The 19,184-nt window shown below is 36.5% G+C and overlaps 1 long non-coding RNA gene across 1 annotated transcript in view; it reads left to right on the top strand.

Moving 5' to 3' along the window:
- Nucleotides 1–19,184, top strand: part of LOC124424325 — a 68,172-nt gene that overhangs the window by 983 nt on the left and 48,005 nt on the right. The gene's annotated exons all lie outside the window — the stretch shown is intronic.

The raw sequence follows: 19,184 nt of genomic DNA, 5'->3' as shown, positions 1-19,184 counted from the left end.
GAATAACACGTTCCTAAATACTCGGTATAAATGTCCGTGTTGTCTCGACGGGACAAGATGACGAGTGTTTATGTTTATGAAGCGTCATTGGGACTACGAGTCATGACACCGACATATATAGCTGGATATATCTGACGATACAAGCCAAAGACCGACGCGATACGAGGCGCGATACATGGATCATTCCTATGGATATCATCCTCTTCGAAATATTTTGCAGTGTCACGTTTTTGTGTCCATGTACTATCATGCGTGTACGTGTGTGTGTGTGTGTGTGTGTGTGTGTGTATATGCATATATGAGTTTACATTAGCTATCATTGACAATATTAGACGATATTTCAAATGATATTTCTTCTTTTTTTTCCTTTTTTTTTTCTTTTTTCTTTTAGATTTATAGGGGAATTTTTTTTTTTTTATGAAACAAAAGAAAAAAGGAAATGAAATATTTCGACGTATTTTTCATCGACAAAGAAATAAAGAATGAAAATAATTCGTTCTACTAAATGTTTATGAAGGAAGGGTTCAAAGAAAGGGAAGAAATTTTAAGGATTCTGATCGCGATTATCCGAGTCTAATTCGTGGTACGTGCGCGAGTATCTATGGGGTCGTGAATCACCCTTAATAGAGAAAGAGAGAGAGAGAGAGAGAGAGAGAGAGAGAGAGAGAGAGAGAGAGAGAGAGAGAGAGAGAGAGAGCGAGAGAGAGAGAGAGAGACCGTAATTCGTGGGATAATATTAAGATTGCCGAGGAATGAAATAAAAGGATCGAGGAAGTTGCGTATGTGTGTTTTAGTGGCGCCGTGAGATCGGCAAAGAGAAAAAGGGCGCGCCGGTTGTGACTACGCCTTAGCGCGTGGAACATCATTGCCCTTTAAAATAAAATATTTTTCTATTTATCAAAGAATTTTCGATTAAACGTCGTTCTCTCGTAATAAGCGCGTTGATCGTTTGATTATAAATATCGTTTGTGGATTAGTATTAAAGATTTAATACATAAGTACGTTTAATAGAACAATACAAAATGTATTTTTTCTTTTTTCTAGTTTTTCTTTCGTTTCTTATTCATGTAAGTGTATATAAAGTACGTGTTAATATTTCTAGTTGATTATAGATAAAGAGAGAAAGTTTGAAAAAGGACTTGACACGTTTCGAAAAGTCAGCATCGTAAGTTAAGATAGATCGATCGATCGTTCGTTCGTTCGTTCGTTCGTTCGTTCGTTCGTTCGTTCGATCGAACGTTCGATCGTTCGATCTAACGTACCGCGAATCGTCGTTGCGCCATGTGATTATTTCAATTATTTTATTACGTATCGTATCAATCTTGGTCCATATAATGCATATAATCAGGAGGCCATTATTCTGGGAACGCGCACGGCCAACGAAAAAGGTCCTCCTCCCCCCTTCTCTTTTTCTCCTTCTTCTCTTCGAACTTACCTACCCGCGCACGATCTCAACTCGCTCGTTTTAACGATATTGTAATTTGGAGACCGCAAACTCACCGCTGACGTCACTGGTTGCAGTCTTGAAAGAGGAACATCTTGCCAGCGTCGAAGAGAGTTGAGAGGAACCGATCGATTCTACTCCTTTCACCCATCTTCTTTTTCCCTCTTTCGAGTCGATAATTTCGATGAAAAGGATATTAGCGGGGAACGAATTATAGGAATTTTGAGGGATTAGATATTCGCCGAATTGAAGGATTGCGTTACTAATTTCTTTCGCAACGATCTATGTGCCGATCGTTACGCCGAGATTTATTTGCGACGAAGGCCACTGTAGTGAGATCAATATCTCTTTTTCTTTATCCTTTTTCTCTTTCTCCCCTCTCATCCGCATCGAATATCATCTCTTAATTTTTACTTTTTAGTTCTTTTTCTTTTACTTTTTTTTTGGTTTTTTCAATTTTTTGTTTGCCCTTTTTTTTTTATTTTTATTATTTTATCATAAATTATGGATAAAAATGGATACGTGTGATGATTTAATTTTATTTTCGAGATCGATACTATAACTACATAATACTTATCGTAATATATATATATGTATGTATAGATGAAGGATGTGTTGAAAATCGATGAACCACATGGAGCCGTATAAATTTTTTTTAATAATATGATCTATATGTCGATCCTTACGTTGAGATTTATTCGCCCTATGACGTGTGATTAATCTTTTATTTTGTTTTTTATCCTCATCGAATATCATCTCTTCATTTTTATCTATTTTCTTTTTGTTTTTTATTTCTTCCCTTTTTTTTTTATTTAATTTTTTTTATCATTAATTATAATGGATACAATGATTACTTTCTAGATCGATACTATTACTACGTAATATATATATATATATATAACTATATATACCATAATAATATAATACTCACCGTAATGTACGTATGTATATACATAAACGAAGATACTTGAAACTCAATGAACCGCGCGGAACCGTGTAAATGAAATAACAACAGTGTATTCCAATAGGAAAAAAAGAAAAAAAAAAGAAAAAAAGAAAAAAAAAGAGTAATGGGCTGTTTTTAAGTAACGACCGAGTGCTGTGCTCTCGGCGTACAACTAGCAGAAGAAAGGACGTTAAAAGGTCTTTTACAAACAAATATTTACACGCCTCTTGGAATTTCCGTTGACTCCGAGGTCGTTCTATAGCTCTTACTTATTTACGTTTTGCTATCATTCGCAGTAAATACATATTTCTTGCGGCGTATTTAAGAGGATTATTTACGTGTCGTCGATCGAACCATTGAGAGTATCATTCTTTAACTAATTGTAAGTATTTCTTCTTGGATTTAGAAATTTATATTAAAGGCTAGATATTACTTAGTATAGTAAAAGATAATAACAAAAACAAAAAGAAAAAGAGCCTATAAGTAGCTCTACTCGTGGTACGAATGAATGGTTGTATTTAAATTTAATAACCATAGATAAAGATAGATTCATTGAAGCAAAGTTAAATCATGATTAACTTACGCGGAAGATACTATCGTGGATCGTTGAAAAGGGAAAGATTGAAGTGAAGTGGGATGAGGGTGTGGGTGGGGGATGGGGTGGGGGGTGAGGTGGTTTTAGAACGAGGGAGGGAAAAAATTACTAAAAGAAAAATAATGGGGAATAAGAAAAGGAGGAGAAGGAGGAGGAGAAGGAGGAAGTAAATTACTGGTGTATAACGACGTTGTGTAATAACTTACCGACAAGTCGGACATACCCTAGCGATGTTCCATCGGTTGCATTACGAGCTCGTAAAACGCGTTGCTGTTTCTCTGGGTTACATCCGTTCGTTCGGGACTTTTTACGAGGCAAATGAGAGATTATAAGGAGTATTTTCTTACACGAGTTTCACTCATCCTATGCGATACTTCTCCGATACGTCTCTTCGATACTTTTTCTCTTTTGCATATCCGTATTTGGGAAGCAAACAACCATACGCCAGATGGGGATAGAAAGTTAAGTAAATTTCAGTCTCGGTCAATTTTGAAAGGTGTAGATCGTACATCGTGTAATAATAATATACGTGGTCAATATGCGAGAGATAAATTATTCATTTATTAAATATTTATAATCTTTATATAATTTATATTCGTTGTTACGAAATATATATATATATATATATATATATATATATATATATACATATATGATTTATGTAATCATTCAATTACATGGTAAGGAAAATTTTCACCGATAAAAATATCTATACTATGTCTATAGCCGTGTTCTTTTTCTTTTTTTTTTTTTTTTTTTATTCTTTTTCTTTTATCTTATCTTATTTTTTGTTTCTCCTTTCTCTTCTTTTCTTTTCTTTTCCTTTCCACCGAGAGGGAGAATAAAAAGAGGAGAAACTTTTACATATCCGAAAGCTATAATTCTCACGTACGTAAGTCTCTAACGAGAAATAGCAAGGCGGCAGCCGTAAGAAGGAAACCCTGATAATTCTCCGAGCATGTAGACACGCAATTAAGGTGTAACGTTTCGAAGTTCTGCTCGTAAACAACGCGGGCAAAGTAGCGGAACCTCCGAGACTCGATTCCGCCCGTCAATTGTTACCAATTGTTGCCAATCAGAGTAATACGTGTGATTAGAGCGAGAAGGTTGCCGGCACTGCACAGCACCCTGCTATATATCGCTCTGATTACACCGTATGCGATATTAATTTCGAATTAATTACGTGCCATCCTTTGGGAATCACGCGCGCGCCCGCGCGCAAACATACATGCGCATATGAACGAAGTCGACAAAGTTTTAGAATGCGTTTCATTATTCTTCAGATAATTAGGTGTATATATATATATATATTTTTTTTTCTTTTTTTTTTTTTGTCGAATGCATTTGTAAGACTATCGAAATCATATTGTACAAAGTTAATATAATTGCGAACGTAAATCCAGTCATATCTTCTAGAGCTATTTAAACGATCTATGGAGGTTTAATATCTTATAATTGTAACGACTTAGAATCACGAATTTTCTCTATTATCATTTACGCCAACGCACATACATAGTTCTTTAATTTTTCATTATATATACGTCGCATTACGTAGAGTAATTTTAACGAGCATTTATCTTTTCTTGGTGGCTATCAAGAATCGTGCATCGGTGTTATTAGCGTTAGAGATTGTCGTTAGATAATCGATAATTACTGCCTCGTATATTTTATATCGTAGTAACTAATTGCATTGATTGTTTTTTTATACAATCCTTATATATTAACACGACTCAACTGATTTCATTAACATCGACGATTTCGATGCTTTCACATTTGATATAAATATTGTGGATGGTGAAATTTCAAAATGATGAAAAGTTACATTAATTTTGTTTCGCAATTTTCTCAATGATAAGTAGCGTACCTACTTACATAGATGCTGATCGCTCACGAAACCGGCAACTCGAGATGATTAACATACGCACAGGCGTTCTCGAAGACTCTCTTCTCAGGATTCTCGCGGATCGTCCTCTTGGTCCCGTGATCGGTGAGAGGCCCGGTGGTAGGCAAGTAAAGAAGAATAAGAATAAGAATAAGAAGAAGTAGCAGAGGCAGAAGAAGAAGAAGAAGAAGAAGAAAAAGAAGCGGAGAAGAGAAAGAAATCGATGCGTTCGTGCATCGCGTGGCTGAAAGTGAACCAACCGGTGGCCACGCCTCCTTAGACAGCCGCCAGCCAACAATTAAGATTTGATCGGCAAAAATGGTCGAGGCAAAATGGCGCTGGCCACTGAATACGTAATGCTGAACGAGCCGAGACACGCGGTTCTTCGAGTCTTTCCTTTGAATTCGCATTTTAAAAAGGCTATCGTTCTCTCTCTTTCTCTCTTTCTCTCTCTCTCTCTCTTTCTCACTCTCTCTCTCTCCTTTTTTCTTTCTCTCTCTCTTTCCCTCTCTCTTATTCTTTCTTTCTCTTTTTTTTCTCTACTTTTTTTTTCTCTCTATACGATTTGCCCTTATATTTATTTAATTTATTTATACACCATGATCGTACGTTTTTGATGTAACAACCGTCGACTCCTGTAAGAATGCAACCGATCGTACATCCCTGCGCTAACATTAAAACAGCACGTTTTAATTTAGCAGTACAAAAATATGCACGTCGACGATCGCATGCTTACGAAAAGAAGGAAAAAAGAAAAAAAAAAAAAAACAAAACGAAAGAAAGAAAGCTGATAGGAAAAAAAAATAGCTGGTAGGCAGAAGCATACAAAGAAAAGTTGGTATTTCACGTTTTGCATGGCCATCACATTGCAAGAAGGAAGAAGACGGAGAGAATGGAATGGAAGGAGAAAAAGAAGGGTAGGGAAGAAAGAGGGAAGTAGAGGGAGCATATAAATCATATCGATAGGGACACGCAACATCGTTTCATCGTGCATATTTTGTACGTCCTTCTACGGAGCTTGTCCTTGATACTTAATGCAAGAGTTCCGCGCATGCCGGTACCTCGACACGACAATTTCGTTTCCCTTTGAACGTAAAATCGTCTTCTTCGGTTTCCTCGTTTTGTCGTTTTCTATGATTCCGAAGGGAGTTCATCGCACCGATCGCGTTTTTTTTTTCTTTTCTTTTCTTTTCTTTCGCTTTGCTTTCCTTTCCTTTTCTTTCTTATTTTCTACTTGGTAAGAGGGCGAGGTATTGGAAGATGTGGACTTGAGGAATAGGGAGGAAGAGGGGGACGGACTGTTGGATGGGCGGAAAGAAGAGACGGATTAAAATTGCACGAACGTTTTCGCCAAGGTACTTGTAGAGAAGGTACGTCGGGCGAAAATACAGGCGAGACCACTCTAATCATGGCGGATAGGCCTCGCCGGTAGCCACGTATCGTCGTTTTAGCCCTCAACTCGAGACTCTCATTACGCTAATGCCCCGCCAATCACCGTTTTTCCATTGCTGGCACACCCCCTATCCACCTCTTTTTCTCGATCACTCCAATCGGAATCATGCAAACCTATTGAAAAAATCAAACACTTTGAGTCCCTATTCACTTGAGGGATTACTTATACATAGGTACTTATATATATCGATACCACGAAATCAGGATCAATTTCTAAGAATTCATTCTCGATTTGAAACGGCAATTCTGTATATATAAAAAAAAGAAAAAATAAGAAAAGAAAAAAACGAAACGTAATATAGTTAGGATACTATCGAGGTTTGAATAATAGAGAATAATTTAGATGGTAGAATCGGTTGTTTTTTTTTTTTTTTTTTTTTTTTTTTTTTTTTATTCTTCTCTATAATTCAGTACTCATTCGTTTATAATATCCAAATGGATAAGCTGCGTCGATCAGAGATAAGTATCAGAGGTAAGTTAACTACTTACCTACGTCCGATGATTTGTACGAAGTCGAAGTTGAAGACGTTTTTTTGTAAGCAACAGGTTAGTACGGAGAACGTTTTTCGTTTCGATTTTATCTCGATACGTTGTTCCGTTTGAATATTCGTTCGATGATACCTACGAACTAGAAAATACGGCTAGAGTATCGAGACTTTCGCACGCGTACTTTTAAAAGACTTGGTCCATCGAAGTCTTTAACAGGGTACTTGGCGAAATAACCGAAGAAACTCTCTTTAGCATACCGCGGAGGGCCAACCGTTAAGCCTGGTCGTTAAGTTTATGGTGAGGGAGCTGCGAGATGCTGAGAGCTTGGCAATTAGATGCCTTTCGTGAACACTGTGATCTTCGCCACGCGAAAGAAAACGACCGTGGCTGTTTGTGTGCGAGAAAGAGAGAGAGAGAGAGAGAGATAGAGGTAGATATAGTTAGATATGGATAGATAGATAGATAGATAGATAGATAGAAAGAAAGAGAAGTAAGTAAGTACTTTCCCGATGCTTCTCGATATGCATGGTGATCTCCATGACGAGGAAATTGAAAGGACGTTTAAGCCTACTTCTTGCCGATTCACCGTTTCGCGATAGAGCTGAGAAACGCGATGCGAATGCGATGATCCATCCATCGGCCATCGCTACTGAACTGCTTTTTCCATGGTAGAAAAACTGCTAGCTTGAAGCCCGCTCTTTGATTATCGCGGAATCTCGATCGTTGAAGTAGGTACAAGTAGGTAGATTTCTTTCGTTTTAGTTATCTACATATCTACGTATCATGTATGTAAGATATGCTCGCATATACCTACATACATATGTAGGTATGTAGAATGTAGAATGTATGAAATTTGTAACATAGTAGAGACCATGTAATAATCGGTAAGATCTTTTCTACCTTGTAATTCCTCTTTTGACGTATGGAACGAATCGAGTACACGCGAAATAAGGTTTCACTCTAAAAGCGTGGTATATCTATTGGTAGGAATCGTTTGCAATATTTTGCGAAAAACAGGTACAAAGACATCGATGTAGTTTCAAGGATAGCCGATCGTTTTCGATGACCTTGGGCTATGATCCCGTGGTTTCGATAGAAGGAAAGGTGGACGAACGAAAACGGATCGGTATCTCGATGGATAGCTTTCGATGGATATAGAACGAACGATGATTGCTGAGAGAGAGAAAGAGAGAGAGAAAGAGAGAGATAGAGAGAGAACGGGCAAGCACTATTATCGTTAAGCCGCATCTTCGACCGAAGAGTCGGGGTAATTGTTTCCTTTGGTTTATAGTTTTATTCCAACTCAGCAACGCGATGATATCTCCTCTCGTTTTATATTCCTCGAGGCTAACTGTTTCTTCTTTTCTCTCTCTCTCTCTCTCTCTCTCTCTCTCTCTCTCTCTCTCTCTCTCATATACACACACACACACTTTTTTTCTCTCTCTTATTTCTTCTTAAACATTTATCCCTCCTTTAAAAAGTAAAATTTGTTGAAAAGATAATACGCCGATAAGACAATTCATCGTGTACGTTCATACATAAACGTTCAATGTTTCTTTACTATCATGATCCATTCGAATCAGAAACGATATATCATCTAACGAAACAAGCCTGTGATAAAAGGAAACTCGTTGGCGTAGAAAAGAGCAAAGCCTATCCCAAAGGAAAGGTAACGTCTATTATAAGGGCGTAGATCGAAAGGAAGAAAAGGAAATTCCTCTTAGGAAGAAGATAGCTCTCGCCATCTTTGGAATCTCTCTTTCTCTCTCTATCTATCTATCTATCGATTTATCTATCGATCTATCTATCTATCTATCTATCTATCTTTTTCTTTTTCGTTCTTTCTTTTTCTCTTTCTCTCTTTTTCTCTGTTAAACTGAAAGGGGTTGGTTGGTACTAACCGAGAGTGGCATTAACTTCGTCTAGTCCGACGATATGGAAATATTCGAGGCTGGTGTAATAACACGGCACGGGGTGGCCCGTTTCGTAAACGACGACGATGTCTGAAGAAGTAGACTGAGAGAGAGAAAAAGAGAGAGAGAAAGGGGGAGAGAGAGAGAGAGAGAGAGAGAGAGAGAGAGAGAGAGAGAGAGAGAGTGCTGGCAAAGTATTTTCGTGGAAAGCAGGGGAGATTCGAGGGTGGTGGTTGGTCGTAGTAGTTTGTAATGGTGGTAGTGGTGGCGCTCGTTTCGCTTGGAAATTAAGAGTCTCGCGTACGAGGGCGGTCCTGGAAACGGGGCCTATCGTTTAAGCCGGATCTCCATGTGAGATTACTGCCCCCCGGGGGTGGCAGCCGCGGAGAAACGACGACGACGACGACGACGGTGGCGGCGGCGGTGGCGGCGGCGGCGGCGGCGGCAGCGGCGATGCCGGTGTCGGCTGGATGGCGCGGATGGTGGCGATGTTCGAGGTCGATAGGCGGACTCTTCGACTTCCACACCCATTCGTAATATCTACCGAGAGTTCTATGTCTATTCATACTTTTTACTCATAGCAACTTTCTTTCTACTTTTTCTTTATTCTCTTCGTTATTGTTTTTTTTTCTTTTTATTTTTTTTTCCTTTTCTCTTTTTTTTTTTTTTTTTTTTTATTATTGTTCGATATTTCATTGTACTACGTACATAATGTATAATTTTTATAACGACAAATACATATATATATGTATATATATATATGCAACGTGTCATTATGTGTATAATTTGCGGACACTGAATGTGTATTTCTGACAATAGTATTTAAATTCTATATTAATCGTTTGTAGATCATTGATTATTGATTATTGATTTTTCCTAACTAAAATTTGTTTATTGATCATTTTAATTGTCAAAGGAATTGTTTAAAATTTGGAAAAAGGAATTATTCCATTGGGATAATTCTTAGGCATTCGTATTAAACGTGCGTACAATACAGGCGCATGCACGTTTGCGGTTATATACTTTTGGAATATTCATAAATGATTTTTAAATAGATTTATGTAACTTCGTAACGAATCAATGATAAATCGATCTCGTCATCTGTTCTCGAGAGGTTTATGGTCCCCAATCGAAGAATCTACATCGGTAACGTTTTGAAAGGAAAGAAAAGAATAACGCCGGTGGCATAAGCGAGGTTAGTCGAAAACGCGTGCCACCCTGTGAATCTCGGGGGGTGTGTCGTGGGCGTGGGGGTTGCAGCTGTACACTCGTTGTCCGCACGCGTCCCGTATACCGCCTGTCAAGTCCTACGTGCACGCGCGTTAGAATGCATATGACACGAGTATCTACGAACGTTAATTTGTTCGAAAACACGAATGTCGAATGTGCAAATCGAACGTTCATGTTTCAACTCGATATATCGATTAAATTAATAATCGTTATTACGTTGAACGAAAGAAGTGAATAATACAAAAAAAAAAAAAAAAGGAAGGAAAAAAAATTTTGATAGAAAAAATTCGTTTAACAATTCATTTTCTCTCGATAAAATTTTTATTAGTTTATATGCTTTTTTGAAATATATAATATATATATATATATATATATATATATATATATATATATATATATATATATATATATATGAGCGCAGAAAAAAAAGCATTCGAAGTATAGAATGAAATATTAAATAAACATTATAATTAGATCGTTCCTGAAGTTTATAGGATCGAAATTCAAATTTTAAAGGACAATGGGTGACTGAGTAAAGCACGATCGAAAGAGAGAAAGAGAGGGAGAGCTAAGGGTGTAAAAGGGTGAATAGGGTTTGCGTCTCTGAAAACCGTAAAAAAATTTCAGAGAGAGAGAGAGAGAGAGAGAAAGAGAGAGAAAGCTATGCAATGGGCATAACCGTCGACACCCACCGGACCCAGCGGCCACGTTCTGTCCCGGCTAAGGCAGTTGCACCCTAAGCTACACCCTGCGACAAACATCCAAAGAAGAATAACGAACGTCCGAGAGAATAAGAGAAAAAAAGAAAAAGAGAACCAGAACCCTATTAGGTATAGAATCGTCTATTAGCGTACCTCGAAGGGAGGAGTCGCTTTTTCAGGCTGCTACCAAAAGAGTCTCGAGTGACAGGAAGGAGCGAGTAGAAAGTAGTGCTCCGATTTCGACCAACTTCCGGTTTTTTCCTTCTTCTTCTTCTTTTTCTTCTTCTTCTTCTTCTTCATCTTTTATTATTATTACTTCGTCTTCTTCGTTTTTCTTTTCTTCCCTTTTTCGTTGAATTCTTACTCAAAGAAAAGGGCTACGCCGTCTGCATAATAATTGCGATTTATTATCTACGAGGTATACTATATCGAATCTTTGCATTTAAATGAAATATGACGTATCTTTAAGTAGATTATTCATTTAAAATAATATGTTTAAATTTATTTAATTGATTATTAATATACATATGAAACGATAAATTTAATTCTTGAGATAGAATTTTTCGATTTTCTTTTCCTTGTTCTTCTTATTCTTTTTTTTCTTTTTTCTTTTCTCTTTCTTTCTTCTTCTACTTTACGATTGCGAAATCAAATATACATACGTAAGTATAGATGAAGGGTAAAAAAAAAAACAAAAACTGTATCTCTGAGCGTAGAATAATCGGTCTTCTCATCGATAGAAATCCTAATCGTAATAATGACTACAATCATCTCGAGGCTGCCGCTACAGACAATGGTTATTCGATCGGTATCGCGAGACGAACGTGAATTATCGCGGACGATGGACTTGACTCCGACAGATGGTTCCATCGGGAACCATTTATGCCAGTTCGGATACTAAACGAAACAAAATTTTCGCAGAATCCTTCGAGAAATTTAGGTAGGTATTAGGTTGTTACTTACCTAGCCATAAGTAAAAGGCGTGGAAAGGATAGCAGAAAATTAGGGACTTCCGTTTTTGATGTTGCGTAATCGTCGATTAAAGAGCACAACATATTTTTTTGCGCGTGTATATATATATATATCTTTCTTTTTTTTTTTTTTATATCAGATAGATCGAGATCGTAACCCCGTCATTTTATTTGTTCAATATTACGCAACAAGACAATATTTATTAGTTTCGATTCGAAATGATGGATATTGAAATAAAATAAAAATTCGTTAAAAGTACATAAAATCGTTGTAGTTTATACGCCCACAATGTTCACGATCGTTACGGACGACGGTTCCTTTCGTCATTGTATCGTTTCCTGTCTACCGGTGGCTTTAACCAGCCCCCTTGCTATATTTGGAATCTCCTGTTACAAGTCCTGTTACAAGTCTTTCGGCAAAGAAGAACCAAAGAAATCCGTTACAATGATACGATGAAGATGTAGACGAAATGCGTTCACGGAAATGCGTAGACAATCGAATCGTAGACGGTACGTCTCCATGAAAGTAGCTTTCCAAAGGAAAAAATTCTTTTTAAGCTTTTGCTACGATCCTTTCATGCGGCTTCTTAAATCTTTCCTTTTTATTATATATACGAAAGTATTAAAGTGCAATTTCAATGTATAGATGTATTATATTTAGAACGAATTATTGAAAATTTATTCTTAGAAAATTGTTTCAATGTCTGGCATGTAGATATACTATATATATGTATACACACACACAAATACATACATACACCTATATGTAGCTACAAGTATATAAAGCTCTAGAAAAAAAAAGATATATATATACATATAAATATAAATATATATATATATATATATATATATATATATATATATATATATATATATATATGTACACACTATGTATATATTTCAAATTTCTCTAAATATTTTATTGCAAATATATATATATATATTTTTAATTATTAATTTTTTCAGAAGTTATAACTCTACATGATATTATAAATACCTTTAACATTTTTTAATCGATCGTTCTCATTTTATTTATTAAAAGTATGAGAAATTTTTCAAGATGAAAAACATAAATGTGATTAAGTTATATATACAGATTCATTTGTCGTAATACGAATAGGAAAACGATAATGCGGAGAAGGGTTAAAATTCAATCTGCAAGGTGCACCGAGATAGTCCCTCCTACGACTCGCTTGGAAATATTTCTTCGCGAGGGCGGATGGTACTGGAAGACTGCAATTTCATCGTTGCCATTGTTTCCCTCTCCCCTTTAGCGGGCATCGCGACTACATAATTAAGCGCGCCGGAAGGATGCGTAATGCACGAATAGATCCGCGTTGTTCGTACGGCGGAACACGAGCCACGATGGTCGTCCTATTACCCAAACGATCCACCCACGATCACGAATATTTGCGGAATCCTTCTTGTACACCCACACGAACGTAGTAGGATACTAGCAAATCGTTTCCTTAGTACTTACTATTCTCTTTCTCTTTTTCTTTCTTTCTTTTTCTTTCTCTCTGTCTCTCTCCCGTGCTTGTACAATTCCATAAAATCGTGAATAGCGTCTTTACGCGAACGAAAGAGAGAGAGAGAGAGAGAGAGAGAGAGAGAGAGAGAGAGAGAGAGAGAGAGAGAGAGAGAGAGAGAAATTTAACGTCCATCTCGTTATGTTTCTTGTGATCGTTCGTGCGTTCATTGTTATACCTAATTTTCGAATTTCTAAAAAAGAAATGAAATATCGATAGATACATTTTATATCACCATCGATTTATAAGATAGAAAATACGATCGAAATGATTCGATTTTATATATGCGTGTAACAAAAATAAAATAAAAAAAAAAAAAAAAAAAAAAAAAAAGAAAAAAAAGAACAAAAAGAAAAGAAAGATAAACGACTACAACGAATAAAGATCGTAGACGTAAATGTATCTATGTATATACGTGAACGATAAAAACTGTCGTAAATCGAAGGCAATATTTATCTTACAAAGTGGTATCATTAAAATCAACGTCCTGCCCTTGTCCTTCGTTCGTTATAAATAAACGTTATACATACATACATATATACATACGTAAATAAATAAATACGTACGTAGTTTAAGAGACGTAGAACAAAGTCATTTGTGCGAGTAATGTTCAATGTGTCAGTCACGTTAAACATTTAGCCGACAAGAAGTCGAATAATCTCATGTTCGTTAGCGAAGCTCAGTGATTAACGTCGAGCTCATTAACGTTAGGAAAGGAAAAATTGGTAATTGTAAGTTTATATCTTTATTAAGAGTAAAATGCAAATGGTAAGAGGGAGTTTTGGTTTGCAAAGTAAATAAGTAAGTAAGTAAGTAAATAGAACGTTGAATAGAACGTTATCGTGACGTATTATAACATTTTTTTTTCTATGGGGTAAATCGATATGGAATAAAACAAATACGGAGGACAACGTTTATGACAGAATTCCTCGGCGATTTATCAGAAATAGAACAGAGGACAATGGGCATTAGTCGGCAAACTATCGTCCGGTTTGTTTTACCCCTTGCGTAGAGATATCTCGCGAACTGTGCTAACGAAGGTCCGAAAGCATTTGGCCTCGTAATGACGAGGCCAACGTCGTAAATTACGACGTCGAGCGCAAGAGAATTCTCTGAAAGCTCGGAGAGGAAGGGTGGCGGATTCTCCTAGAGAGGAGAAGAAGAGGAGGAGAGAGATGAGGAGAGAGGAGGAGAGAGGAGAAAGAGCGATGGCGATGAAAGGGAAGCGTCGACTCGCGAACGACGCTACATAAACACAGGAATAGAGAGACGATCATATATATATATATATATATATATATATATATATATATATATATTATATATATGCATATATGTATATATGTATGTATATACGTGAATACTCAAACACTCAAACGATTCACCCTTTGCAATGGTGAACGCGAGGTACGTCCGTCCGCAGGCATTATATGCTGGAAACGCAGTTTGTCTTATCATTCGCCATCTAGTAATGGCGAGGAGCATTGCTTTACGACTAATGGACTTGCACCGGTAAATCACCACAGCACAATGCTCGCCGCTCTGCGGACGATTTACGAGCTTGGTCCAAACGCGGCATCGATCCTACGGTGTATAAAAGATCCGAGCTAGACTCCCTAGGACCGAACTCGAAAGTGGATTTCAAGCTTTACGGCGTAAGAGAGTTTTGTAAAAGATAGATAAATAGAGATGGATAGATAGATAGATAGATAGATAGAGAGAGAGAGAGAGAGAGAGAGAATTTCCTATCGAAATGCGAGATCTCTATACTTCGAAGAGTTAGTCTCATAAATCATAAGGAAACTTCGCCAGACTTAAATTCTTAACACCTTTTAAGTAGATAAACCAATCGTTATCGGTGGATATTTTCCGTGTTAATCTTTTACACGATAACACCTATGACTATTCTCGACGTTTACGTTCTTTTCTGGAAGAAAAAGAGAAAAGGAGCAAGAAAAAAACAACAAAAAAAGGAAGCAAGAGATTTTCACTGCCTTTCCAAAGGAAACAGTTTTATTTTAATGTTTAATGCATATTTTGAAATATTTATGCGTATATTCGTTCGAAGAATCGCATCGAACATCACGTAAATTTCGACTTTATTAGCTACGATAGTATCTCGATTGTTTTTCTTTTTTTCTTTTGGTTCTTTTTTTTTTTTATATATTATTATTTTGTATTTTGTATTTTTTTCATCTTTGGAGAATTTCAATCATCGAAGGACGAGAAGAAACTCGCAGTTATAGGAACGTCGCTCGATCCCGGATGCATCGAAGATCGAGGCGCGATCCTCATCTTAAAAAGTATGTACTTTCGATGCTGCAGAGCGAAAAGCACTTAGGGAACGCCTCGGGTAAGCTGTGTAATAGTAATAATAACGTTATCGACGTTTTGTTCGAAGGGGACGATAAATGTTTATCGGCGAATACTCGTGCCCACGTAAACGAGGTTCCGGGGGCGTGAGTAAATCTATAAAAGACGGAAATTTTTTTCAGCCGTAGGCTACGTAAAACTGCTACAGGATAACCGTGCGCATCCGAATCGGAAGAGAACTTTAACGGAAATATTGTTTCTTCGAATTCGTCGAAAATTGTATGTACATTTATACTTTGTACATCGTAGTTCTTTTAAATGACGAAAAATCGTAAAATTATCGACTAAAGAAATATCTGTCTTCTTAGAAAAATTCTATCTCATTGTGACGATCGAATATATTCCAAATTACATAGTACTTTTTGTACTTGTCACTAGCAATGTCGTAATGTTATAAGGGTAACAAAGAGAGAAAGAAAAAAAAAGAAAAGAAAAGAAAAGAAAAGAGTTTTTCACCTTCGAAAAATATCGTCAAAGGTGAATGACAATATCGAACGTCTTAAAAAATATTTAGAATATTTCGTGGAATTGGACGAAAATTTATAGGGGAAAGGAAGAAAAGGGTGGGGAAAAAGGGGTGAAGAAAAGAAGATAATAAAGAATTAGTAATTTCTCGATGGCTCCGTTTATAAGATAACGTTCCTTTTCTCGTTCTTTCTCACTTTCAACGATTCATCTTGAAGGATTGAAGTTGTACAAAGCCCAAGATAATTCGGTGTAGTTCTCGAACGAAGCTTCAAGACGATGGGCACTCGAGTATTGTGCTTCGAAGAGGTGGCTAATTAAATTATTTTCCTCGTTCATTCGACAGCGGGTGGATCCTCGTCGGCTGGTCTCTATCCGGTCAGTCACTACTTCAGGTCAAGCACTTCTTTCGAGGAGAGTTCTATTGTATCCGTCGACACATCGCTCGCCTTTCCAATTAGCGCGGCTTCGAGAAGGTGAAAGAGAAGGAGATTGCCATCTTTCGCGTCATTATTTTATGACTAACGCTGCTTTCCTTTTTATTCTTTTTCTTCTTCTTCTTCTTCTTTTTCTTTTGAATTTTACACCTGCGAGAATTACGTCTCCTTTTTTTTTTATTATGATTTTTTTTTTTTTTTTCTTTTTTCTCACAAATTTATATAAAGATACCTTCAATTTTTCGCGCCATTAGGGCGCCCTCTCGTTAAAAAGAAATCTTTTACCATCGAACTATTTAATAATCTTTCGAAATATTTTTCCCTCGTTATATTCGAAAATATGGCAATGTAAAAATTATAGGAATTACATTCCGTAGAGTACCTTATAATAAAAATAGTATTTCTATTACAAGGTAATTTTCTTCGGAAAATTGAAATTTTTATAAGATAGGTGGTGGGAAGAGAACAATGATGTTTGGATTTCGTGTATCTCTCGAAGGGAAGAAGAAGAAGGGCTAAGGATTGCGGCTAATGTGCCGTTACATGGAATTATAACGTTACGAATCCTTTTTTCTTTATGTTTTTTTCCCCCTTGGGTTTAAAAGAACAGAGAGGAAAGCGTCGTAGAAGGAAAAAAAGACGAGAACAAAAAATATGAAAGAAAAGAAGAAAAAATCGTACACACTTTAGTTTCGCATTTCCGTGAGAAATATCTACTTGTCTATCTAATAATATGTTTCAAGTTGTTTAAATCGCATTAACCAACGTCTCTCTCTCTCTCTCTCTCTCTCTCTCTCTCTCTCTCTCTCTCTCTCTCTCTCTTTGTACTCTTTTATTTGTCTCTTTTCGATGTATAATATTAAGTTAATTATTTATGAAAGAAAGAAAGAAATAGAGATAGATCCGAAACGCCATTGAACTCGTTCTCCTCTATGATAGGCTTAAAATTCTTTCGAAATATAATACGTGAGATAGAGAGAGATAGAGATAGAGAGAGAGAAAGAGAAAGAGAGGGAGAGAGGAAGAGAGAAAGAGTGATCTTTAACTTCTGTCCGCAGTGGCTTCTGTCCATTAGTTGGATAAGATCTTCAGGCCGTTGAATTGGACCTTTACTCTCCCGACCCCAATTTGTATCTTTCTTCCCATCATCTTGGTACCTTGGTACCAGCTCCGAGCTTTGTCGGTATGCGAAAAATGATGCTGGAATTTTGCTGATAGGATCGCAGGTATGTCGCACCTCTCTTTCTAATCACGTGCTTGTTATACAGGATGTCCGATTGTTAAAGGTGAAAATACACGATAGTTATGACTTGTTAAAAGTTGATTAGATATATAAAGATAAAAAGAAAAAGTGAATTAAATAAATTTTCAAATTTAATTTATTGATTTAATTTATTGATTTAATTTATTGATTTAATTTATTGATTTAATTTATTGAAATTAATCTCGCTTGAGATTAAGGATAAAATTTATATTTAATGAGCCTTCGATGTGTTTCGAAGCGAGCTCATTAAAAAGGTTTTCTTTTTCTTTTTCTTTCTTCTTTTCGTTTAGTTTTTTTTTTCTTTTCTTTTCTTTTCTTTTTTTTCTTTTCTGTTTTTTTCTCTTTTTTCTTTCTTTTTTTTTTTTTTTTTTTTTTTTTTTTTGTTGAAATAGGTACTCCTTACTCGTAGCTGACCTTTGAATTCGTTCCTGCTATTAGTATGATCGATGGGATGGCTTGTTTGTTTATCCTTCTTTTCGTTGCCGCTTCCACGCTTTAATATAGGTCGATGTTCTCTGAAAGGAAAGTTCGGCTAGTGCAATCGCCTGTAGGAAGGATTAATTATTTTCTCAGTTATTCATCTTCACCGGTAACATTCATCAAGATGTCATTCGATTCATGAGATTTAAAGGCATGTAAAAGGGATTATTCGATGAACTTACAGGCCTGTACGATTTCTTTCACGACTCTATTAACACGGAAATGAATTTAAATTTGTTTCGAAAGTCACATTGACTAGGAAAAAAGAAAAAGAGAAAGAGAGAGAGAGAGAGAGAGAGAGAGAGAGAGAGAGAGAGAGAGAGAGAGAGAGAGAGATGAAGAAAAAGAAAAAAAAGATGACGATAATAAATTTGTATTGGACAAAAATCAAATTAGAAAGAGATAGAAAGAGATAGAAAGAGAGAGAGAGAGAGAGAGAGAGAGAGAGAGAGAGAGAGAGAGAGAGAGATGATAGGTGCTCCATATATTATTGATAGTTTGATCGTTGATATTGCCTGAAATTTTTTGATGCAAGTTCATCGAGGAGAATCGGATAATGAGTTGGAAGAGACCTGGCGCCAGAGGCTTCGTCATGGCCTTATTCCGTTAAGGCCACTTTTTTTGTCGCTCGATCTTTTCAGACGATCGAGAACCGCCGTAAGATTTCCAAAATAACGTACCTCACCTGGGCGATAAAATGTATTTCCAAGCAGCGAAAAGACGTTGCTTCATATACTGATCGTGATTATGAGATAGCTCGTTGAGTAGGTATAATGAACGGAACCGACCGACCGACAAACAGACCGACCGACCGACCGACTGACCGACAGACAGACAGACCAACAGACCGATCGTAGACTCGCAAAAAATTCGAATTGAGTTGAATTTTGAAGCATGATAATTTAAAACGATCTTCTAATATAATAATAATTGTCATAGTTAATCATTTCGGAATGGTTGATCTAATCTGAAAAAGAAAAGAATTGGTACGTTGGGGTAATTCAATTGATATG

The sequence above is a fragment of the Vespa crabro genome, chromosome 5 (assembly GCF_910589235.1).
Source record: "Vespa crabro chromosome 5, iyVesCrab1.2, whole genome shotgun sequence".
Taxonomy (NCBI): domain Eukaryota; kingdom Metazoa; phylum Arthropoda; class Insecta; order Hymenoptera; family Vespidae; genus Vespa; species Vespa crabro.
Note: the sequence above shows the minus strand (reverse complement) of the source record. Positions and strands in the feature narration are given on the sequence as shown.